Consider the following 26398-nt stretch of genomic DNA (forward strand, 5'->3'; position numbering starts at 1 on the left):
AAGGTCCCCATCATTGTCTTTTGAGTTAACCAAAAGGGAAATGATCCTGGACGGACCTGGTTTAATCAAATGAAAGCCCTTTAAAAAAGGACTGCGCTCTTTCCTAAGAGAGAGACCCTCTCCTTTGGGCCTTGAAAAGGCAGAGTCCTGTTCTGCACTGCCTATGAAGAGAACCCAGGCTTTCCTTAAAATTAAAGACTCCAGGAAGAACAGACTTTGTCTCTTCTTCGCTGGCTTGCCATGAATTGTACAACTGCAATGAAATGAATTTGACAACAACCTGAGGGATCTTGGAAGCAGATGCTTTCCTAGGACAGCCTACAGATGGGAAAGCAGTCCAGCTGTTAGGTCAAAGCTAGACAGGAGCAGTGGAAGGAACACCCCAAGGCAGAGTCCCAAGTCCTTCAAGGGGAATGACAGGCACATGAGCTGGAGGCAAGGATAGTGATAAACTACACATTAAAAGCCCAGACACACTGAGGCGCCTGGGTGGCTCAGTCGTTAAGCGTCTGCCTTCAGCTCAGGTCATGATCCCAGAGTCCTGGGGTTGAGCCCCACATCGGGCTCCCTGCTCGGCGGGAAGCCTGCTTCTCCCTCTCCCACTCCCCCTGCTTGTGTTCCCTTTCTTGCTATGTCTGTCAAATAAATAAATAAAATCTTAAAAAAAAAAGCCCAGGGACACAACATCATGACCTTGTGGCTTCCAAGACCTTAGGGCTGACAAATCAAGAGCCACCATGCAGATTAAGTGCTCTCCTCTTTCACCTCTGCCCCAAGGTAACCCCTAGGCTCATTATAATGCACTTGCATGGCAGGAACGGCCCCACCAGATGGAGAAAGATTGCCATGAGCATTCTGGTACAAACCTTGTAGGGTCAAAAACTCCCCCTCCCAACCTGTGGGAGGAGTTCCCCAAAAGACTGGATGCAGCCTTCACCCCACCATGCATCAAGCTCCTCCCAGCCCAGAGAGACTCAACAACTATCAAATCCCAAAACAACCTAGGGCTGGTTCCACCTCACTGAACCTGCCCTGCTCTCCCACCTTGAGAGTGCACTTTTGCTTTCATAAACTGCCCTGTGCTTGCTACTTTCCTTCTGGCTGTCTTCATTACAGCATGGATCTCCATGTAATCTTCCCTTGGGGAATCCAAAGACCGGAGACCTCCATTCACACAAAGCAGACTCTTCCACTGGTAACATAGCCCACACCTTAATTTAAGCCTTGTGATACCCTAAGCAGAGAACACAGCTCAGGAGATCTGTGGAATTTTTGACACACACAAACTGTGAGGTAATAAATCGCTGTAGTTTTAAGAAGTCGGGGGCGGCGCCCAGGTGACTCAGTTGGTTAAGGATCTGACTCTTGATTTCAGCTCAGGTCAGGATCTCAGGGTCCTGAGATGGAGCCCCAGGTGGGCTCCATACTCAGCAGGGAGTCTGCTTGAGATTCTCCCTTGCCCTCTGCCCTTCTCCTGGCTCATGAGCACTCTCTCTCTAAAATAAGTAAATCTTTAAAAAAAAAGTCAAGTGTTTTATGCAGCAAGAATTTGTTACAAAGAATAAAATACTAATACACAAAATACCTCCAAGAATTCCATAATGCATTTAAATGATAAACCACTGACAGCCAGATAGTCATGGTATCAGCATCAGGGATGGAGATAAGAAAATCAAAAGCCCATTTAACACACCAAAATAGTCAAGAGGTTCTCAGTGACAGCCACAGTAACCTAGTAACCGAGAGGGCACTTTCTATTCCAACTCATTAGAGTGAGCAAGAGGTTTATGTGAAGGTCCAAAAGGTCAGAGCAATTCGGGCCCTAAGAATTTCCATAAACTACACACCGAAGTCTCCCACTAAAGATAAATTCTGGGAATAGAAACAAATTGAGGTAAATGGGAATAATAGTGACTGAAGAAAAAGTTCAGAAAAATTTAGGGGAGAAGACAGGGCCAGGATAAACCTGAAAGTATAAAACTATTCTTCGTTTCTTCAGGAAAACCACAGAACAAAGAGTTTTAGAGCTATGAAGCTAGAAAAGATATTTAAGTCACTACTTTTGTTCAAAATTTCAGCAAACCTAACCTGATGACAAAAATTAAAAATGGGAAAGGAATTGTGTTTGAGTCTCATTTGTAAAGTGGTAATAATAAAAAAAAAAAAAGAGGAAAGAATTAGCACCCTTTAAAGCAAGGAAAGTATGCCAAAAAAGCTTGCCAACAAATTAGATTAAAACTCTAGCCTAATTTTTCAAAATGAGCCAAAAGAAATCAAGAAAATAATTGAAGATATGAAAAGACAACATCATTAAGAATTAGAAAAACTCAAGAGATTAGGTGATAGAACTCAGGAAATTTAAACATAAATGAAATAAGTAATTTCAGAAAGGAAAAATAAACCAGAAAAAAATGCAAACACAATGGGTAATGCTATAAAGAAGTGAAAAATAAAAATAGGAAGCATTTTTAAGGTACAAAAAATAAAAGGACGCTCTCTTGGAAAGAGAACCCCACAAAAAAGAAAGTAAAAAGAAAAGAGAAGGTATACCTGTGATGAAGGGTAGTTGGAAGGCAGGCAGGCAGACCAAGGGGTCCCACCCTAAGAGGAAACCACCCTTAAAAGGATTTTACACTGCCCAGGAAGGAGCCCTCCACTCTTTCCCATGTGATAGATAGGTGACAAAAACCTGATTGGATGACAGACCCAGGGAGGGTTAATCAGATTAAAACAGCCCACTAGCAAGCCCAGAAAAACCCCTAGGCTTAGAAACTCCAGTGGCAGCGCTCTCAGGTCCCCTCCCTCCTCGGGAGCCTTGTACTACCACTTTGCTATTGTTCAATAAACCTTGCTTGCTGCCCACCACTCTGGTCTACCTCTTCACTTTTCGAAGTGGCGTGACCAAGAACCCTGGGCACCGATGGAGAAAAAATCCTGTAACACCTGGGTGGCTCAGTCGGTTAAGTGTTGGACTCTAGATTTCGGCTCATGTCATGAGATCAAGCTCCACATCAGGCTCCACACTGCTGAGGGTGGAGCCTGCTTATGATTCTCTCTCTCTTTCTCCCTCTGCCCCCCCCATAAATAAGTAAATAAATAAAGTGATACAAAGGATTTGAGAGGAAGTCTTAAATATATAACGCAAAAAAAGAATCCAACATATTATAGGAGTCCTCAAAGAAGAAAGCCAGAACAATGGGACACAATGAATAAAAAAACTTAACTAAAATGGAAAAAAAGATTTAAAAATATGTATACACGAATAATATATTGTATATTGGGCAAGGTTTCCAAATTGATCAATAAGAACACATATTCTAGTCAAATTTAAAGTGAAAAAGAAAAAAAAAACACTTTGGGAATCTAGGTTAAAACTCCAAGGCACTTGTGAAAGACAAAAAAGTCAGACTGAAATCAAAGTTCAGACAACACTTTCTTTGAGAGAGAGAGAAGGAGGGGAGGGGCAGAGGGAGAAAGAGAATCTTAAGCATGCTCCACACCCAGTGCCAAGCCTCACACTGTGCCTGATCCCACAACCTTAAGATCATGACCAGAGCCAAAATCAGCAGTTGGACACTTAAACAACTGAGCCATCCAGGTATCCCTTGAAGCAACACAATTCTATGGCAGAAGACAACCAGAGAAAATAAAATGGGAACTAGTGATTTTAAATTAAGCAAATAATTTTGAAATATTAAAGTACATCTAACAGTTGGTATCTACATGTGAGAACTATGGAAACATTCTAGTCAGCTCTTCCTCAGTATCACTTCCAGGCAGACAAACTACTGGAGAAACAACGACAGAACACTAAATATATCTTCACTATATAAAGACTCAACAAAAAGACAACCTAAATAAAAAATGGTCAATGGGGTGGTTCAGTCAGTTAAGCGATCCACTCTTGATTTCGGCTCAGGTCATGATCTCAGGGTTGTGAGATTAAGACCCTCATAGGGCTCCAAGCTGGGCATGGAGCCTGCTTGAGATTCTTTCTCCCACTCCCTCTCTCTTGCTTTCTCTCTCTCTCTCCCTCCCTCTCTTAAAAAAAATACGGTCAAATGACTTGAACAGACATTTCTCCAAAGATAAACAAATAGTCAACAAGCACACAAAAAGATGTTCAGCATCATTAATCATCAGGGAAATGCAAATCAAAACTTCTCACACTCACTAGAATCACTAAAATAATATTTAAAAACAGATAGCAAGTGTTGGTGAGGGTAGAGAAATTGGAACCCTTGTAAACTGCTGATGAGAATGTAAAATGGTACAACCACCGGGGAAAATATTTCCTCAAAAGTTAAACACAAGATATGACACTGCAACTGAACCAGAAGAATTGAAAGCAGGTATTCAAATACTTGGATGCTTTCGGCAGCATTATTTACAATAGCCAAAAGGTAGAAACAACCCATTGTCTATCAATGGATGAATAATTAAACACAATATGTTATAAATACACAATGGAATATTATTTAGCCATTAAAAGGAATGAAGTATTGATATATGCTGGCTACAACATGGTTGAACTTTGAAAACATTGTGCTAAGTGAAATAAATCAGACACAAAAGGCTAGATATTATATGATTTCATTTATATAAAGTATCTAGAAAGAGTAAATCCAAAACAAATTGGTGGTTGCCAGGTACTGGGGGAGGTGGGAATGAGGACTGAATGCTTAATAGGTATGGGGTTTCTTCTTAGGGTGATGAAAATATTTTGGAATGAGATAGAAATGATGGTTGAAAAATACTATGAATGCACTAAATATCACTGTATTGCAAATTTTAAAATGGTGAATTTTATATTGTAAATTTCACCTCAATAAAAAATAAACTTAACCAAGTTAAAAAAAATGATCACCAGTATTGGGACATATAAGCATCATGTAGCTCCTGATTCACTGAGAACACAGCATGAGTTCTGTGGTATTCAAGCAAAAAAAAAAAAAAAAAAAGCATAACCTGAATCTAATCATGAGGAAACATCAGATAAACCCACACTGAGAGATGGTCTACACAGTAGCCATATTCTTTAAAAATGTCAAGGTCATGAGAGAAAAGGGAAAACTGGGAAACTTTCCAAACTGAGAGATTAAAGAGACAACCAAATGTAATATGCAATCCTTGATTGTATCCTGTACCTATGAAGCATACTGTTGAGACAATCAGCAAAACATTATAGAGTCCATGGGCTAGATGATGGAATTCAATGTTAATTTTGTGATTTTGGTGGCCATACTGTGGTTATAAAGAAGAATGTCCTTGTTTTTAGGAGAAAGTCATTGATGTAATAAGGGGTAATGGGGCCATCACATATGCTACTTAATCTTTAATGGTTCAGAAAAAAATTTGTATGTATACATGTATATATATGTATGTGTGTTATTATGTATTATATAGTGTGTGTATAAATGTATGTATATGTGTGTATGTACATATGCATGTGTGTATAATATCCACATAAATATACACACACTGTTATGTGTAGAGAGAGAGAGGAGGGAGAAGAAATGATTTGCCTAATGTAGTAAAATTTCAACAAATGAAAAACCATGTGAAAATTATATGGAGTTCTTCATACTACTCTTGAAATACTTCTGTACAACAGAAACTTCTTAACTTCCTATTTTTTTTTTTGAAAAAAGGAAGATTATACCATAATTCCTGGACTCCACTACTTACCTATAATGAAAACAGGATACAGGCAGGAGAGGACAAGGACTGAGGCCAGTCTTCTTTAGGTATATATTGTTTCATAGATTGAATCTTGAAAACACGGAAATTTTTACTAAATCATAAAGAAAAACTAAATTTAAAAACAGCAATTTCTGAAAATAAAAAAAAGATCCTAAATATGAAACCAGTTGATACTATAACCACAAGACATGAGCTATTCCATGTGATTCTAAAAGAGAATAATTTGACCTAATATCTCTGAAGGTACAGGTCATAAGGACAAAAGGAAGTACAAATAAATTTTAAACTCATTTCAGTAATCATATAAGTGGGCTAGTATCCCCCCAGCAATCATATAAGTGAGGATAGAATTGCTATTCTGAGTCTCTTTGTGTGTAAAATGGCATAACAATGAATAACCTGGTATTCTAATTCTGTTATCTTTGGTGTTGAGAACTGGGATTCTTAATGTAGGTGAAAGGAGATATATACGTAAAACAGAAATCATTAAGTAAAAACTCTGCAGTCTGATTTTGAACTGGAACAATGAGTATAAACTGGTGACATAGCTTTATCTTAAAACAAACAAACAAAAAAAACCCAACATTGTCTACTGAAACAACTAGCTCCAATAGCAATGAGCATCGTAGCCCCCAAGTTTTGGTCTGAAAATACTATTTCCCACTAAAGGAAATAAAGATCCATTTGGAAAAATGGCTGATTGAAGATCTGGGACAGGAATTATATGGAGGCTAAGTAGAAGGTTGAGGGGCCCTAATGATTAAAATAAGAAAAATTCACCATTGATAACAACAGTAACTGCGGTGGATTGAAACATATCTAATTCTATGAGCTAATAATAATAACAACAACAACTCATCACTCCACATTGTAAAAGGCTAGAAAGCAAATTCATTATTTTGAGAACCAGCAAATAAAGGGCAAAAATCAATCATTTATCTTGACTTTCTTATAAATGGTTTTCACTGTTAACCCAATAGTAGATGAAGGGCAGTTTTTCCCTTAGAAGTACTATGCTAATAAATGTAAAAGTAATGATAGAATAGGAACATTCATTATCAATCCATAACAAGTTAATAGAGGCATTGAGCATCAATGGCTACTAACATCAAACAAGAGAAACAAGCAAGAATAATGTTAACTCCTGATGTAAGAACACTACACCACTATAAAACAGACTTGCCGAAATGAAATCATACCCGATTCTGATTAAACCTCTATACCCAATTAATATTTCACAGGAAATTCAGAAAACTGAGGAACATGTCAAGCTACTCCTCAAAGATGCTATCCATTAAAATCCAGACTGTGGAAAACCCTACAGCACAAAGGATCAGCCTTCTACTACACTGATTACACAGGAAAAAAGAGAGAATAATACTGGTTAAAACAGATTGAAAAGACATATGAAAAACTGCAAATTATGGCCCCATTGGGGAATATGGGTTCTATTTAATACAAGCAAATTGAAAACATTATGATGTTTATGAGATAATTAGAAGTTTGAACTTGGCTACCTATTGATGTTATTAAAGAATTACTATTAATTACTTGAATATGATAATGGCATAGTAATTGTATTTAACAGTTTTCTCTTTTAGAGATTCACACAGAAATATTTATGGATGAAATGATATGATGCTGGAATATGCATCAAAATAACATTAGGAGTGAGCTAAGGAAGGTGCATATGGATGAAGAGAATGGCCATGCATCAAAGCTGTTGAGGTGGATGATGGATACCCGAGGACTCATGACACTACTCTGGGAACCTCTGCACATGTTGGAAATTTTTTATAATAAGAATTAAAAGCAATTTACAACTATTATAATGAACTCAATTTAACTGATGTTAGTAATTTGACAGTTTTTGTATTATAAAATTTTACATACATTATGTAAAAATATTAAAAGACTAGAAGAGCTGCAGTTTTTGGATAGGTATATTCCATGTGTTACTACTCAGGAGTCTCCTTTGTCATCAATTCAAATAACATTCTTAGCTACTTAATTTTACATCTGACATTCTAATTTAACTGTAAGATCTTTATCACAGGCCCAGAGAATGATTCCTCCAATAGTTGCACATTTAAGATACAATTATTTTTAATGCCGATAGTAAATGAAATTGCACTGTATTCTGAAGTGAGGTAAAGGTACACTTGATTTTTTTTTTTTTAAGATTTTATTTATTTATTTGAGACAGAGAGAATGAGAGACAGAGAGCATGAGAGGGAGGAGGGTCAGAGGGAGAAGCAGACTCCCTGCCGAGCAGGGAGCCTGATGCGGGACTCGATCCCGGGACTCCAGGATCATGACCTGAGCCGAAGGCAGTCACTTAACCAACTGAGCCACCCAGGCGCCCGGTACACTTGATTTTAAAGAAGGTTTATTTTAGGAGCGAAACTCGAGTACACACACACACACACATACACATATATACGTATATATACACATGCACAAACACTTTTAAAAATAGAAACAATGGAAGTCTGAAAATAGGATAAAAAAAAAAGTGCTATTTTCAACTCAATTCTATCCATTTTGAAATGCTAATTATGAACAACTGTTTTTCTGTTAACTTACCAGAAAATGATTTTGATGTGTTTGTTTTTATAAAACCTTTAACTTTCAACTTATTAAAATTTTAAGAAGCTGGAAAATGCTAATTAGCACAGAAATTTTGTTTTTACATCACATTTTTAAAATATAAAGTAATGCTTTCTTGGAATCTCTAAAAGACTATGTTTCAAAGGATACAACATTCTTAAAATGCAATCAGGTCATAATCATGGAATCTTTGCAAGAATCTACTGTTTTATTTAAAAGTGATGAAGAAGGCATATATGTGTAACAGCATTGTGTGGCAGAAAAAACACTACCTTAGGAATAGATAAAAACAGGTTCTAATTCTCAGTGTCATTATCTATGAGGCCTAGAGAAAATCATATATTGTCTGGAATATAATTTCATTAGTGCCATAAATTGGGAATGAATTGTTTCTACATTTTCAATTATTTCAAATGAATAAAAGATATTTCCTCACCTTTAAAATGGGATGAATAATATCAATACTTTACTGGGCTCTTTGAGTATAGTGCTAGAGAAAAGCTGGGGACAATTACTAGCAAACATGGTTTCTCAAAAATTCACCCTCTGCTGGTAGAACCTGACTCTTCTTTTATCCTCAGGAGCAGTGAATGAACTGGAAATAGCCAAGGAAAAGAAGCTATCCTCAGTTGACTTTTGAAAAGCAGACTTTTTAGTTCTAAAGATTAACCTCAATATCCACCTGATTTGTGAACAACTCATCTTCTAGGTAATATTTCTCACAAAGGAGGTCACACAGATATTTGAGAAGCCCAGAAATCTGGAAATTGAAGCAGCAGAGAAATAAATTGTGCCATATAGGGTCAGTGCTTCTAATCTCCACCACTCTTACATACGGCCACAAAGTAAGAAAGAAGAGTTTTATTATGTCCTGTAACCTGTGTGTCACAGAAAACACTTAAGAAAAAGGTACTTTCAGGAATAGTTGAGAACACTTCTTTTTAATGTGCTAAATGAATTCTTTTTAAATCAAAATTCCTACTTGAAGTTCAATATTGATAAATGTTTTATTAAAATTATCTATTTAATTTGAATGTTATTTACTTATTTACATTTCTTTTTCATTTTCCTTTAGACACTTACCCATTTCTCCCACACCCAGCACCTGCCTTAGGCAACTACCAGTCTGATCTCTTTATGAGCTTTGCTTTTTAAAAAATGTATTTAACATTCCACATATATAAGAGAGATCATATGGCATTTTTCTCTCTGACTTATTTCACTTAGAATAATGCTCTCAAGGTCCAGTCATATTGTCACAAATGGCAAAACTTCATTCCTTTTTATGGTTGAATAATATTCCATTGTATATATACCGTATCTTCTTTATCCATTCATCCATCAATGGACACTTAGGTTGTTTCTGTATCTTGGCTCTTGTAAATACTGCTGCAATGAACATGGGGGTGCACATATCTTTTAAAGTTAGTGTTTTTATTTTCTTTGGATAAATACCCAGAAGTAGAATTGCTGGATCATATGGTAGTTCTATTTTTAATTTTTTGAGGAACCTCCATACTGTCTTCCACAGTGGTTGCACCCATTTACATTCCCATCAATAGAGCACAAGAGTTCCCTTTCTTCCACATCCTCACCAACATGTGTTATTTCTTATCTTTTTGATAGTAGCTATTATGGGGTGATAGTCCACTGTGGTTTTGATGGAGACCATCTTTTTATGTGTCTGTTTGCCATTTGTATGTCTTCTTTGGAAAAATGTCTATTCAGATCTTCTGCCCAATTTTTAATCAGATTTCTTTTTGTTATTGAGTTGTATAAGCTCTTTATATATTTTGGATATTAACAGATATATGATTATAATATATCATATATATGATCTGAAATTTTTTCTCCCATTCAGTAGGTTGGCTTTTCATTTTGTTGGTTTCCTTTGTTGTGCAGAAGCTTTTTAATTTGCTATAGTCCCACTTGCTTATTTTTGCTTATGCTGCCTTTGGATTTGGTGTCAGATTCAAAAATCATCACCAAGATCTATGTCAAGGAGCTTACTGCCTATGTTTTCTTCTAAGAATTTTATGGTTTCAGGTCTAATGTTCAAGTCTTTAATCCATTTTGAGTAAATTTTTGTGTATGGTTCAGTTTCATTCTTTTGCATGTGACTGTCCGGTTTTCCCATCACCATTAGTTGAAAAGACTGTCCCTTCCCCATTGCATATCCTTGGCTCCTTTGTCATAAAGTAGTTGACCGTATTTGTGTGGGTTTATTTCTGGGCTCTCTATTCTGTTTCATTGATTTATATGTCTCTTTTTAGGCCAATACCGTATTATTTTAATTACTATAGCTTGGTAATATAGCTTGAAATCAGGGAGCATGATGCTTCCAGCTTTGTTTTCATTCTCAAGACTGTTTTGGCTATTCAGGGTCTTTTGTTTTTTCTTACAAATTTTAGAATTGTTTGTTTTACTTCTGTGAAGAACACCTTTGGAATTTTGATAGGGACTGCACTGAATCTATATTGCTTTGGGTAGTATGGGCATTTTGACAATATTAATTCTTCCAATCCATGAGCATGGAATACCTTCCCATTTATTCCTGTCTTCAATTTCTTGCATTAATGTCTTATAATTTTCAGTATGTAAGTCTTTCACCTCCTTCATTAAATTTATTCCTAAGTATTTTATTCTTTTTGATGCAACTGTAAATGCAGTTGTTTCCTTAATTTCTCTTTCTGGTAGTCCATTATTGCTATATAGAAATGCAACAGATTTTTGTGTATGATTTTGTATCCTGCAACTTTACTAAGTTGATTATTTCTAACAGTTTTTTGATGAAGGCTTTAGGATTCTCTATCTATAATATCATGTCATCTGCAAATAGTGACAGTTTTACTTCTTCCTTTCCAATATGGATGTTTTCTTTTTTTCCCCAATTGCTCTGGCTAGAATTTCCAACACTATATTGAATAAAAGTGGTAAGAGGGGCATCTTTGTCTTGTTCCTGATCTTAGAGGAAAGCTTTCAGCTTTTCACCATTGAGTATGTTAGCTGTGGTCTTGTCACATATGGCCTTTATTACACTGAGGTACGTTCCCTCTACACCTGCTTTGTCGAGAGTTTTTATCATAAGTAGATGTTGAATTTTGTCCAATGCTTTTTCTGTATCTATTGAGATAATCATATGATTTGTATCCTTCATTTTGTTAACCTGGTTTATCACATTGATTAATTTATGAATGTTGAACCGTATTTGCATTCCTGGAGTAAGTACCACTTGATCGTGATGCATGATCCTTTTAATGTATTATTGAATTTGGTTTGCTAATATTTTGTTGAAGATTTTTGCATCTATGTTCATCAGGGATATTGGCCTATAAATTTCTTTTCTTGTGATATCCCTTTCTGATTTGGGAATCAGGGTAATGCTGGTCTCATCAAATTAGTTTGGAAGAGTTCGCTCCTTTTCTGTTTTTTGGTAGAGTTTAAGAAGAATTGGTATTAATTCTTCTTTGAATGTTTGGTAGAATTCACCAGTGAAGCCATCTGGTCCTGGACTTTTGTTTGGTGAGAGGCCTTTGATTACTGATTCAATGTCCTTACTAGAAATCAGTCTGTTCAGCATGCCTGGGTGGCTCAGTCGGTTGAGCGTCTGCCTTCGGCTCAGATCATGATCCCAGGGTCCTGGGATGGAGCCCCACATCTGGCTCCCTGCTCAGTGGGAAGCCTGCTTCTCTTTCTGTGTGCTGCTCCCTCTGCTTGTGCTCGCTTGCTCTCTATCTCTCTGACAAATAAATAAAATCTTTAAAAAAAAAGAAATCAGTCTGCTCAGATTTCCTATTTCTTCATGATTCCGTCTTGGCTGGTCATACATTTCTAGGAATGTAACCAACCATTTCTTCTAGGCTGTCCAATTTGTTGCATGTAATTATTCATAGTATCCTCTTAGAATCCTTTGTGTTTCGGTAGTATCTATTGTAACATTTATTTTATTTATTTGAGTCCTCTCTGTTTTCTTCTTGGTAAGTCCAGCTAAAGGTTTGTCAATTTTGTTTATCTTTTTAAGGAACCAACTTAGTTTCTGTGATTTTTTTTTAATAGATGTGCACATATTTCAATTAAACTAACAAATATATCAGTTTCATAACATAAAATGAAAGGCAATTTGAAAATAACTTTATATTACTAAATTTTATGCTTCCCCAATTAACAAATAAAACATCAAATTGACTAAGACAATTTTAATATAGGAGAAGATTAAAGGGAAGGCCTATCATTTAGTTCCAAGAATGAAATGAGTTTATGAATGTTAATTATATGTGCGTGTGTGGTATGTGCATGTTATTATATATATGCATATGTGTACATATGTACAGACATATGAATTTGTACAAGTTTAACAACTGAATTTGTTCTTAGAAATTAACCAATCACTATACCTAAGTTTATTAAGTTTTAAAAGGCCACTGATAAGAACTAATTCCTAGTTATAATTATCACTAATTAGCACTTTAAATAAAACCTGACAAATTCTGTACTGAAATATAAAAGGAATTTGGAGAATTTTGAGAGGAAGAAATACAGTATTTAAAGGATACAGCACACAATAGATAAAAAAGTAAACTTAAAAAGAAATGAAAAGGTCAAGAAAATAACAGTGTATCCAGAGGTTATTCACCGTTTATCTACATTGTGAACCAATTATTTAAAATTTTGAATTTCTTCACAAAGAAGAAATATAAAAAATATAAAGAAGGAAGTTTAACACTTTTCTTTTGAATAAAAATAAAGAACAGCTACTTAGCTATACATAAGGTGTTTTTCCATATGAAAGCAAAAAGGACCTAGGATTATATTTCTAAAAGTGAAGATTTGATTTTCCATTCTCTTACTTTGAGTTCTTCATATTTACATTCTTTAGTGCTATTTGTCCCTTTGCCTTGAAAGCTTTCTCCCATATTAAGCATGCATTTGAGTGCTCCACTCTCACAAAAATGGTCACTGCTTGATGTATAAGTCTCTATATATTCTCTATAACATTATTTGAAATTATTCATTTATATCTGCTTTCACCTACTAAACCAAAAGATTCTCAAATGCAAAAAACTGTGCCTAATATGTGATTTTAACCCCAAATGTGACACATATTGGGTCAAAAAACAATTTACTGATGAATGATGGAATGGGTAGATGGAAGTATCAACAATAAGGGTTAGCAATGATAACCCTTCATCTTTTTTTTTTTTTAAAGATTTATTTATTTGAGAGAGACAGCGAGAGTGCGAGAGAGCACAAGCAAGGTGAGCAGCAGAGGGAGAGGGAGAAGCAGGCTCCCCGCCGAGCAGGGAGCCCAATATGGGGCTCGATCCGAGGACCCTGAGATCATGACCTGAGCAGAAGGCATATGATTAACCAACTGAGCCACCCTGGTGCCCCAACCCTTCATCTTTTTAATCTGAAATTTTTGTAAAAAAATGTTTTAAAGCAAAGAAACCTATTTTGGTATATTGACATTTTATCATTGTATTAATTCCTACAATCCTCCACAACACACACACACACACATAGTTATGCATGCATAGCCGCCCCCCCACACACACACACACACTTTCCAAGTTAAAAAATAAACTCCTTAAGTTTGGACTCCACATACTTAAAATTTCATAATTTTTATAGGAGTAGGAGTCATTAAATTTATTACCGACTAATTCAAAATCTACAGATTGGGGAAATATAAGCTCTTCTTTAAAGGAACAAATCTACTGTTTGTCAATAAGGAGGTGAAACTAGATAATCAGTAAGGATTTTTTGAATTATTATTTTAAGCAGCTGGTTCCATAAAGCCAAACTTCCATTAAACCAAACTTTCATTAAAGACTGGATTCACTTAAAAAAAAAAAAAAAAAAAGATTGGATTCACTTGTATTTTACAAGAGAATAGGGTTTTTAAATGAAACAAAAATAATTTTTCTAAAAACTATAGCAAAATTGAAAAATATGAACCAACTCACTAGATATTATAATAGTGATGTATTTTTTGCTATTTTTAACTACTGTTTAGTTACCAGTGGGAAAAAACCTAAAATGTATCATCTTTCCTGCTAACAAAGATCACCTGAGCTAGTCCAATAATCTAGAGTGTGCAGAAAACTTCTGGCATAGAGAGGAAAAGACAAAGAAACCACTGGGTAATTCTAGCAAATAGCACTAGTTTGAACAAAGATATAACAAAACAACAGTTCTTCATATTCCACTGATCCATGCTTTAAAATTTCCAGTGTTCCCTGTGAAACATTCACAGTCAATTAAAAAGCAACCCTTTATGCCATAAGAGATATGGGAAAAAGAATTTCCTATCGTAATGAGTGAGATGAGGCAGCAAAAACAAACAAATTGACACTGCTTTGACAGAACAATAAAAACAGAACAACCTTGCAATCGGGATAAAAAGAGAAGCAAACCACTAAACAGACTCTTAACTATGGAGAACAAACTGATGGTTACCAGGGAGGGGGGTGTGTGGGGGGATGGGCTAAATGGGTGATGGAGATTAAGGAGGGCACTTGGGATGAGCACGGGGTGTTGTATGGAAGTGCTGAATCACCGTATTGTACACCTGAAACTAATATTACACTGCATGATAACTAAAAAAAAAAAAAAAAAACCCACAAAACAACTTTGCATTTGTATAACACTACATGTAGTCTGACTGCATGGATTCTCACTGTCCTGGTTTTACAATGCAGTTTACCTGTTAAGGATCTTGAAGTTTCCTGATGTAGACAAAGACTATTTTCCAAGCACCCAAAACTTTCTCAAAAACAGAAATTATATTTTTTCAAAAACCCAATCTTCACCATTGTGATTTGGCATTTACTTAAGAATGAATAAAGCCTACCAGACTTTAAAAACAAATGTTCAAATATATTTACCCAACTATATCTGATTAAATGCTTTAAGTGTTTTGTGTGCTTTTTATTCACTCTTCAGTTGAATACTGTATATTCAAGTGCTTGCTATCCCGTGGCTTGTCTTCATAAAGGGCAAATCCTGTCTCTGAATTATCACTGCCATCTCCCTTCTCAGAATGTGGGACACAAAGCCCACAAATTGATGTAGGTGAATTAAAGCTGCGACTGATGCCAATTTTCTGATTGTCAGTCCGTCTCTTCCATCACAAGACTAAAAAGTGCAAGATTGTTAAGAACTGAAAGGATATAGCAATTGAGTCCTGAGAGTGTCTAGCCTTGTGATTTGTTGTAATCAATCTGAGATAAGACTAGGTTACTGTCCTTGTACTTTACTTATCCCAGTCACCTTAGTTAACCTCTGGTTGGCATTTCATTTTTTTTAAAAACAGCCTACTTGATCTATGATTTAAATACTGCAGAGTTCACTCATATTAAAATATACAATTCAGTGTTTTTTTAGAATATTTACAAAGTTGCACAATCATTATTATAATCTAATGGTAGAACGTTTTCATCACCCAAGAAGGGGGACTCTTACCTCCACCCAAAGGAAAAATAGAAGAAAGAAGGGAAAGAGAGGGAAAGGGGAAGGGGGAGAAGGGAATGATGAAGGGAAGAAAGCTGCACAGAAAGAGTTTCATCTTAAAGAGGAAAAAATGCTTGCAAAACAAAACAAAAAATGTTACAAAGACACATGCAATACAAATTTTATTTTTATTTATTTATTTACTTATTTATTTGAGAGAGAGAGAGAGAACAGGGGGAAGGGCAGAGGGAGAGGGAGAGAATCCCAAGCAGACCCCATGCTGAGCATGAAGCCCAACGCAGGGCTCGATCTCACAATGCCGAAATCACAACCTCAGCCAAAATCAAGAGTCGGTTGCCTAACCAACTGAGCCACCCAGGCACCCCTGTGATACAAATTTTAAAGTATATTTCCCACATTATTCTAAATGATTATACTTTCCTTCCTCTTTCATTATTAAGTATTATTGGTTATTAACTAGTCACAAAACAGATAAAAGATTCCTTAAAAAAAAGGCTCTATAAATCAACAGTGTTGCTCTAACAGGGCTGGGGCATCTTGGTTTAGTTTTATCACTCTGCAAACCATGGAAGTGACTTTTCCCTGCAAGGGGTTGGACTCCTGACGAAGAGTTGGACTGCTGATCAGAAAGCTGGCATCAGCTGAGCTTTAATTCACCCGTGTGCACCTACATCTTTTCTAAGGGCATATTCCACGTTCTTCCATTCTTGCCTTCTCCAAATGCACACACCTTTTCCTCTGCTTTGTTCTATACCGACAAAGGATCTGGACAGACGTCAACATTTCATCCAAACTTACTTTTCTTTGAAATTTGTTAGGACAGCAGAATAAGTGTCACATTCTCAAATTATCATTGGACTCTTCAAAAAAGCCAACTCCCAGGAATTATCATTTTACTTTTCAGCATCTGGGTTACGTTTCACAGGCAGATATATACAGCCCTATCGTCTTCTGAGATAAAGTTGCTTAACATCATTCTAGCTAGCCCTGAGATATAGAAACCTTACTAGCCTCCATGCTGGAGTCTTAAAAAAAAAAAAGTCCCCCAAATGTGCCCTTTACTCTTGATTTCCTTAGATTTACTGTTATTCTATCAGAGGCTCCAGAGGACTACATGGAGAAAATTCTCAGGATCATATTAATCTATAGTAAGGAATTTTCGTTATTTGTAAAGTAATTCTGGGACTGCAAAATGAAACAAGGGAACTTTGTCTAAGTTCTTAAGTACTGTTAAAAGTCATCTTTAAACACTGCAATTGAACATCCTAAGACTTATGCACATGGTAACATATTTACTCTTGATACAATATTATTCCATAAAACCAAAAATTATAGTTTGTTACAAAGGAGTTGAAGGAGGCCTTCAGATGCCACCCATTCACTGTTAGAAGCCTGTTCATAATTATAAAACAGTCATGCAAATTAATTCCACTTAAGAAATTATAAATCACGCTACTTATATAAAGTTTGTTTTTTGAAAAGACCAGAACTATTTCTGTCATTGTGTGATCAAAAAATTTACATAGATTCAATAACACAGAAATTGAAATCACCTTCCTGTCACAAATATTATTTTAGAATAGAACAAAATTAGAAGTCCCTGACATATTATAAAAACTCCTTTTAATGATTAATAGTGTTGAGTTCTCAGAGGAATTGCCAAGCTACTGACATATTTAGCCTTTCAAGCTTCAACATTCTTTTGAGCACTCTGGGAGGGCAAGCATCTTACTTTTCAAATCCTTCAGTAGTTCTTGCTAAACTGAGCTCTAAAAAACACACAAATTATTATTTTTCCAATGAAGACTGCTGAAGTGTCGTAATTTAGAATAAGTGCCTACTGGCTAGAGTTATATATTAATAAGTCATAAAAATGATTTGTCTAATGGTGACATAGCTGCAATCAATATTTCAATTAAAAATATATATTCATGCAGTTTCTTTGCAAAGAAAATGACAAAGATTTCAGTAGACATAACAAAAACTGGTCACCAACTAGAAGCATATAAAAATCAAACAACAACTCAGTTTTCTTAGAAAACAATACTAACATACTGTTTAATGAATTTAACGCATTAAAATAAATTTCATATTTTATAAGCAAATTGAGATAGGAACATCTCTCAACAAATATAATAAACCATTTATATAATACCATTTACCCTCCCAGAGTTATTTTAACACTTAGTCATAATTAGTGCATATGGTGAAGGTAAAGACTTTTAAATTATGTGTTTCTTTTATTTAGAGACAATGCCAGAGAATTTGAAAGTCCAAAACATACATAAAAGGGATAAATTTGCTTCTCTCAAAAAATAACCTATCTTTAAAAGCAGTAACAAGGTTTCTTTCTTTCCTCCTTTCCTTCTTTTTTAAGTAGGCTTCATGCCCTGCATGGAGCCCAACACAGGGCCTGAACTCACCACCCTGAGATCAAGACCTGAGTTGAGATCAAGCATCGGGTGCTTAACAGACTGAGTCACCCAGGTGCCCCAAGGTATCTTTCATTCAGTCCCTTATTTAAACAATATTTACTAGGGCGCCTGAGAAGCTCAATCAGTTAAGTGTCCAACTCTTGATTTCGGCTCAGATCATGATCTTAGGGTCATGATCTCAGGGTTGTGAGATGAAGTCCAGAGTAGGGCTCTGCTATCAGAGTCTGCTTCTCTCCCTCTCCTTCTCTCTCTCTTTCTCTCTAAAATAAATAAATCTTAAAGAAATATACTTACTGAAAATTTACACTGCAGATGATATTATACAATATGAGTGAACAAGACAGAATTAACTTGTGCCCTGATGTTGCTTACAGACTATCAGGAAAGACAGATATTGAGGAAAATATAACTGTACATATAATGAGAATTTTTTTTTTAAGATTTTATTTATTTATTTGAGAGAGAGAGCATGAGCAGGGAGAGGAGAGGGAGAAGCAGACTCCCCACTAAGCAGGGAGCCCAATGTGGGGCTTGATCGCAGGACCCTAGGATCATGACCTGAGCTCAGGGCAGATGCTTAACCGACTGAGCCATACAGATGCCCCTATAATGAGAAATTTTTTAAAAAGAGTGCTATGGTGGCATGTTATAAGAGAACTTTAGTATAAAAAATAAAGGGGAACTTTTCTAAGGAAATAATGTTTAAGCTACAACTTGAAAGATATAGGTAGTTTACTGAGAAAAAGCAACATGGTGTACAAAGATTTGAAGGTATGAATACATGGCATTTGAAGAACTGAAAATAGATCAATAAGGAAGAAAAGCAGAGAAAAAAAGCAGGGACAACAGATGCAACTGAAGAAGAGATGAGACCATGAAGAAACCTATTGAGCAAGGTAAGCCTTACAATGGAAAGCAACTACAATTGGCTGGGACACAGTAAATCTGCATGTAAATTGACATATTAATATATGCATAGTTTTGAAGTGGATACTAGAGAAAGAGTTAAAAAGCTGTTACCACAGCTCAGGCAAAAGACTATGATAGGGAAATAAAGCTTGTCTCTGAGAATGAAAGGAAGTGAATGAATTATATTTAAAAGGTTTAATGCACAGGATTTGGTGTCTGAAAGTAAGGGGGTGGGAAGGCAGACAAAATAATAGCAGAATTATGGTTCTAGCAGCAGCGTGATGCCGAGGTGGATCTGGAAGAATGGACAGAGTTCTAGGAAAGAGTTACAGGTCTTCCAGCAAAAAAGATTCCTTACCTGACTTGATATAGTTTTAGATTAATGGTTAAATCAAAGTTACCGTTAAGGAGCTCAAGCCTTTCCTTTTTTAGGAGAGATGACTGGAAACCTATCCAAAGATTTCAAATGAAGGGTAAAAGAAGTAATGCTTTTTGCATTTAAATGTACAATTGGGTTAATCATCAGTTAAAAACAGGGAACTGTTATAAAATATTTATTAAAGATGAAAAGGAATAATATAATACTTAATTACGTTTTGCCAAATCATCATTTTCTTATAAAACTTAACATAAATCCTGTTCCAACAATACAGAATCAGTGCAGAGGAAAGATAAATGATAATCAAGGTGAACTCTAAAAAAGCACTAAAAAGCAGATACATCTGCTCAAAGCAAGCAGATATCCTTAATATACGTGTTCTGGCAACATGAAATGACCAACCCACAATGAGCAGGAATGGACATGTGTGGAACTCTGAGGCATCAAGGTGACTAAGCATCTGAAGTAATGGATAGAGTTGGACACAACCCAGAGAGAGAGAATGGCCTAGCTGCCCTTGTCTGTGGGTGGAAGTGAGAAGGTACTGATCATTAAATCCACATCACAGTTAGAGGTGGATGCTTCCAAACATTGTGCAAGGACTCCTCTGTGGGGTCTTTCTTGTCCTGAATATATTCTAATGTACTTGAATGGGAATTTCAAGCTATAAAATGGCAGCACTGCCTGAAAGCCAACAATTTCTACAGGTTGTCAGATTTTCCTGAGAACAATAATTGCACAGTTAACTTAATGATTTCATTTCATTTTCCACTATGATTTTATTGTTTTGGAATTTTATTTATTTCTTTATTTGACAGAGAGAGAGAGAGCACAAGCAGGGAGAGCAGGAGAGGGAGAAGCAGACTCCCCACTGAGCAGGGAGCCCGATGTGGGACTCGACCCCAGGACCCTGGGATCATGACAGGAGCTGGCAGACGCTCAACGACTGAGCCACCCAGGCACCCTATGATTTTATTTTTAAAATATGCAAAAACCTGAGGTGCCAGTTAATTGTCCAATTCTTTGTTTCGGCTCACGTTGTGATCTCATGGGTCGTGAGATCGAGCCCCATGATGGGCTCTGCACTCAGCGTGGAGTCTGCGTGAGATTCTCTCTCTCCGTCTGCCTCAGCCCCTCTGCCCATGTGTGCTCTCTCCCTCTCTTTTGAAATAAATAAATAGAATCTCTTTAAAAATATATGCAAAAAACTGACATCAAAGTTCTATGTTTAAAGAAGTTCCTTAATTCTAGGTTGTGGAAACTGAGGAGGAAAAGGCCGTAAATAAAATGCCCTCACACTGGAAAGTAAGCCCCGGAAGGGCCACAGGTTTTCTCTATTTTGCTCCCTACTGAACTCACAGTCCCTAGAACGTTGCCAGGCACGTGGTGGTTGCTCGATGTTTGCAGAATGAATGAGTGAACGAACAAATGGACATAACCTCAGAGCAGGACAGGACGAGGTAGCAAAGGTGCACACGGAAACCAGCAATTCCAGCAACTCGCAGCACCCGCCGAGGGAGGCTGGAATAACGCCCACAGGTGCCAGCATCTACAATCTCCTTAAGGGCTTGAAGCAGGAGAATCAAGGCAAAGCATAAGAAGCCAGATCATCAACTGCACTCTCAGGAATCACATATTAACTTCTGAAAGTATCAGCAATACGCACTATTAATAATGTTTATTAGAAAGTGTTGAGAAAAAAATGAATACATGGCAAAAAATACCAATATTCAGTGAGAAGGACCTGAGTTAAACGGTGCCTTCAGTGCTCTGTTTGCTGAATGCCTGGGGGCAAGCCACTTAATTGTTCTGGACCTCAGTTTCCTCATCTGCACATGGGAAGAATGATAAGGTTCTTATATAGTGAGTTATTTTTAAGAAGAAAAGGAGTTACTGGATACAACATAGGAAAGCACCAATTACCCCAGCACCAGTGACAAAGCAGGCACTAAATAACTGGAATTTTAAAACACATGTTAAGTAATATATATTTTCGTCTTTATTCCTGCGTCATACTAATCCATCATACCTACCTACCTGTCACTGAAGCAGCCTTGATTCTGTACTACCAAAAACATGGATGAACTAACAATTCTGCAAATTGGAAAGAATAAAGGAATCCAAAAGATCCTGAGTTTCCTCAGTATCACAGAGGGCGAAAAATTGCCCAACACCTCAACACAGACTTAAAGGGTTTGTTCGCAATGAAATACTTAGACAATGACTAGAAATCTGTAAGGCTTGGGAAGAATATGTTAAATAGCTCAAATAACACTATATCTAGGTTTGGCAATTCAAAGAAACAAGCCAGTATTAAAAAACTAAGAATCTATAATACAACCTTGGAAAAATAACAATGCTACTAAAAGGCAACTTCCAAAGCTCTGGAGATAGAAAAAGTCATTATGCCCTCCTACACAGAGAGACACGTGCATCCAGCTCTCTTTTTCCATAATAAACATCCAGTCATTATAAAAGCCTGACAAACTAGAGTGCCATTGGCTACTTTTTAAACTGGATTCAATTTATTTCTGAAATGAGGAGTAGGGTATAAATAAAAAGGAATATTCTTTACTCCTTAGCATTCAAACACTTTTTTAAACCCATTTTTGCGATATACTTGACAAGTAACATAAGTTTAAGGTGTACACAAACACTTTAGTTTTTATCAGAGCTTATTTTCTTCAAAATTGTTTATACTATCTCTCAGAAGTGAGAATAAACAGTGATACACTCAAATTCTATACAGGTAAAAAACTTTTCTCCCTGCTATTAACAGAAAATAACTTACTAAAACTTTAGTTATTACACCATTTGACATTTAAACCTTTCTTACAATTTAGTGTTGAAATATTTGGCCACGTTATAATATAAAAATTAAACACAATAATTTTGGAAAGAATTACACAAAATAAAATAAAAAAGAGCATTCTCAAAAAGTAACTTGTTTTGTTTTAAAACTATATAATGACCTTTGTTCTCCATCTTCCTCCTGATTGCAAACACTATTTCTCACGTTTTAAATATACAGTGGAATTTTAGGTTGAAATAGTTCTCATTTATGTTTTGGCCTAGTTGAAATGTTAAAGGAATATGATCAAGTTTTTTCATTCACTTGATTTCTACTTGACTTTCCTCTATTCAAGCAGTGTATCTCCCTCCCTCTGCTGTTTTATATTAATTGCACTCTGCTTATTGTACTGTTATATCAGTGCTATAGTCCATCTTTAATTAGAGTGGGGGAATGGTACCACACACTGAAGAAAGGGCAGCTCTGATAGCTGAGTTCCCTCATTCTCCTCATTGCTAATCACCTGACCATGTCACGGGTTTTCTCCAATCCACACTCCAATCCTCACTGTCTGGGCCACAGGAGATACAAGGGGGTCTGCATGTGTGAACACCTGATTGGGCCTCTGCTATAGCCCAACTAGGCAACTAGCTACTTATCCCTGGACTCATGGCTTCTGCAAGAATCTGGAAGCTGCCATTTCTGAGTATGGAGCATTTCTGGTGTCACACCCACCTCTGGTTAGCAGTCCTCCACTGTGCGTATCTTGAGTTGCAGTTTTCAAATCTGATATATCAAATCTGACACTGTATCCTTTTCTAAATTTCTCATACTTTTTGGCTTACTGAGGGTAAGCATAGTTCTGAACGGAATTATATATATTCATTTTCTGTTCTACCCAGGAATTTGAGGCTGTAAGTGAGATATTACTATGTGTGCTTGGTTTATCGTAAGGAATATAAAATTTGTAATTTGCTCCACAAAATATAATTTAATGTCAAGTATAGGTATAAATTATAAAAGTGGGTATCAAAGCTCTTTTAATAATCTCATTACCCTGAAAATTTACTATTGCCATTTGCATTAGTGTTAACTTAGGGCACAGAAGTGTCTCAAAATGCTATTTTCATACTTTCTAATTAAACAAAATAAGAGGTCTATTTGGGAATCTCTTTAAATGATACATACTAGAAAACATGTAAATAAAACTAAAAAAACTGAATATTGGGTAGAAGAATAGAGTTAAGGGATTTGAAATGAATGAAATATGAGGAGGGTGGAAGATATAAACGTGTGGGAGATGAAATATGTAAGGTGTCTAGCATACAGCTGATGTCAGATTGTCTCACAAGATCACAAGGGAATACTGACTGGGTGGTTTGATATTTTTGGATTAAAATACTTTTTCTTATGTTAACACATGTCTTTTTCTTGCAGTACAGTGGATAAAATAAGGACTCTACTTGGGTTCTAATCCTATCTCTGCCATTTGACCTTGGGCGAGTTTCTCTCTTTGTGCCTAAGCTTTCCCATCTGTACACTGAGTTCTTTACCTAAAAATTTCCATATGAGGATTAAATGTGTTCAGTTGTACAGACAGCTTACAATAGTACCTGACAGACTATATAATATCTAAGTGCTGCCCTTTATTATTATTATTAATGCTAAGTATCCTGTGGCAGATTTTTGATAACTCAGGAGTTTAGAAAACTCCACTTAAGAATGGGGGGAAAAAGGCCTATAAATTCCAAGCAGACATACTGTCTAGTAGAATTCCAGGCCTATAGTATTAACTGAGTCAAATTTTTATAGGACGAATCATCTAAAATATTCTTGGGATAATCTAACTAAATAATATAAAAGATATAAATTTGCTTTAAAAAGTCAAAATCCCACTGAAATGAATGAAGTTTATATTCCCTTTCTATTATAATTATTGTTATCTATATTTTCTTATAAAATAATTAACCAAGAAACTTATCTCTAGTATATCTATTATGAAGTATATTCAAAATTGTTTTTATTTTTTTAAATTTTTTGTTGTTTTTTAAATTAATTTATTTTTTTATTATGAACATAAAATGTTTTGTTTCAGGGGTACAGGTCTGTGATTCATCAGTCTTACACAATACACAGCACTTGCCACAACACATACCCTCCCCAACGTCCATCACCCAGCCACCTCATCCCCCCACCCTTCTCCCCTCCAGCAACCCTCAGTTTGTTTCATGAGATTAAGAGTCTCTTATGGTTTGTCCCCTTCTCTGGTTTCGTCTTGTTTCATTTTTTCCTCTCTTCCCCTATGATCCTCTGCCTTGTTTCTCAAATTCCACATATCAGTGAGATCATATGATAATTGTCTTTCTCTGATTGATTTATTTCACTTCAAAACCATTTTTAAAGAAAGAGGGTCTGCTTAATTTATACTCATTAACAAGTCAAAGTATAATTGAATTTTGAACTGCCCTTAAACAGCAAAATTTTTATATTTCATCCCAGGTTAGAATTAGCAAATAATTGTATTAATGAGTCAAGGCAAAAAACAATGCTATTTAAGCAATTATCAAAATTTGAAAGAAAAGAATACTTCCCACATAAATGTCAAATAATTTTCCTTTCTCAGGTACTAGCCAGCATTTGGTCTTTTATTAAAATTATTATGTGACATTAATTACCCTGTGTTATCTCTTGGTAACTCCAAAAAGAGTAAATAGCCTAAAGATGGCTTGAGAGTTTTAAATCCATCTTCATATCATCCAGGATGTGTTAATGGAATAGTTGTTTAATATTCTGAAACTGGGTGGGGAAAAAAAAAGAACATGCAAATATGTTCCGTTCTCACAGCACGACCTTTGGATATAATAAGGTGGATTTAATATTAAAGCTCTAACTTTGCATTCCAGAAATCAAAAACCACTTCAGTCTTACAGAAATTAGGAAAATCTGCACAGAAATGTTGTCTAATCACCTTACATAAGGTAACCTGGGATTACCAATGACAAATTACATAAAAGGATCTATTTCTATGTTTTACTAAATTGCTCTTCACTCATATGGTTTTCAAAATCAAGTGAAAAATGCTCTCAATGTGCATTTTTTTCTACTTTTTGTTCAAGTAGTAGTTTTTCCTCTGATTTATCAAATGGCTACTTAACCAAGCTGAGGATATACACTCCATATCCCCATATATATTTCAAGGTATTTTATGGAATACCTGGCTCAGGTGGTATAATTCTTTAGTCACTCACAACTCTTTTTCCTCCTAAGTCAAAAGATACCCAATCCTTGAAATTAATTACTTATTTTTAGAAGTACTATTCTATAAAAATTCTATTTTGGGTACATTTTATGTGCTAAAATTTACCTAAAAAACACATTTTTTTTTCCTGATTATAAAAGCAGTATATGCTCATTAGGCCACTATACTTTAAAAACAAGTTTAAAATAAAAAAAAAATTAAAATCACCCAGAAAGAGCCACTGCTAACACTAAAATCCACTTACTTTAAGTATTTCATATTAAAGGTAGTGTTGAGATCTTACTATAGATACAGCTGTGTGTCCCAGTTTTGTCCTTTTCACTTCTGTTCTATTTTCATTTTATAGTGGTTTATTCCTATGTTATTATTCTTTTTTTTAACAGAAATATAACTCAATGCTATATTACTTTCAGGTGTACAACATAATGATTTGATATTTATATACATTATGAAAAGCTCACCATGATAATAAGCATAGTTACCATCTGTCACCATACAAAGTTATTACAGTACTATTGACTATATTCCCTATTCTGTCTTTATATCCATGTGATTTTTTTTAATAACTGGAAGTTTGTACTTCTTAATAATCCTCTTCACTTATTTTGCACATATCCCCCTCCCCTCTAGCAACTACCAGTTTGTTCTGTGTTCATGCACCTGTTTCTGTTTTGTTTTGTTTGTTCATTTGTTTTGCTTTTTAGATTCCACATACAAGTGAAATCATAAGGTCTTTTTTGTCTTTCTCTGTTTTATTTCACTTAACATAACACCCTCCAGGTCCATCCATGTTGTCACAAACGGCAAATAAATATTACTTCTAAATGTCATTTTTTCAC

The 26398-nt window shown here is 35.7% G+C and overlaps 1 protein-coding gene across 8 annotated transcripts in view; it reads right to left on the reverse strand.

The window, feature by feature from the left end:
* Positions 1-26398, reverse strand: part of GULP1 (GULP PTB domain containing engulfment adaptor 1) — a 250258-nt gene that overhangs the window by 131672 nt on the left and 92188 nt on the right. For 7 of the 8 annotated variants that reach the window (XM_035007561.1, XM_035007562.1, XM_035007566.1 and 4 more), the window contains one exon: positions 5689-5772. The exons of the other annotated variant lie outside the window; for it this stretch is intronic. The gene's annotated coding sequence lies outside the window, so the exon portion shown is untranslated. The remainder of the gene's footprint in view (positions 1-5688; positions 5773-26398) is intronic. 8 annotated transcript variants of the gene reach the window in all.

This window comes from Mirounga leonina, unplaced genomic scaffold (genome assembly GCF_011800145.1).
Source record: "Mirounga leonina isolate KUSES-001 unplaced genomic scaffold, KU_Mleo_1.0 Mir_151, whole genome shotgun sequence".
Lineage (NCBI taxonomy): Eukaryota > Metazoa > Chordata > Mammalia > Carnivora > Phocidae > Mirounga > Mirounga leonina.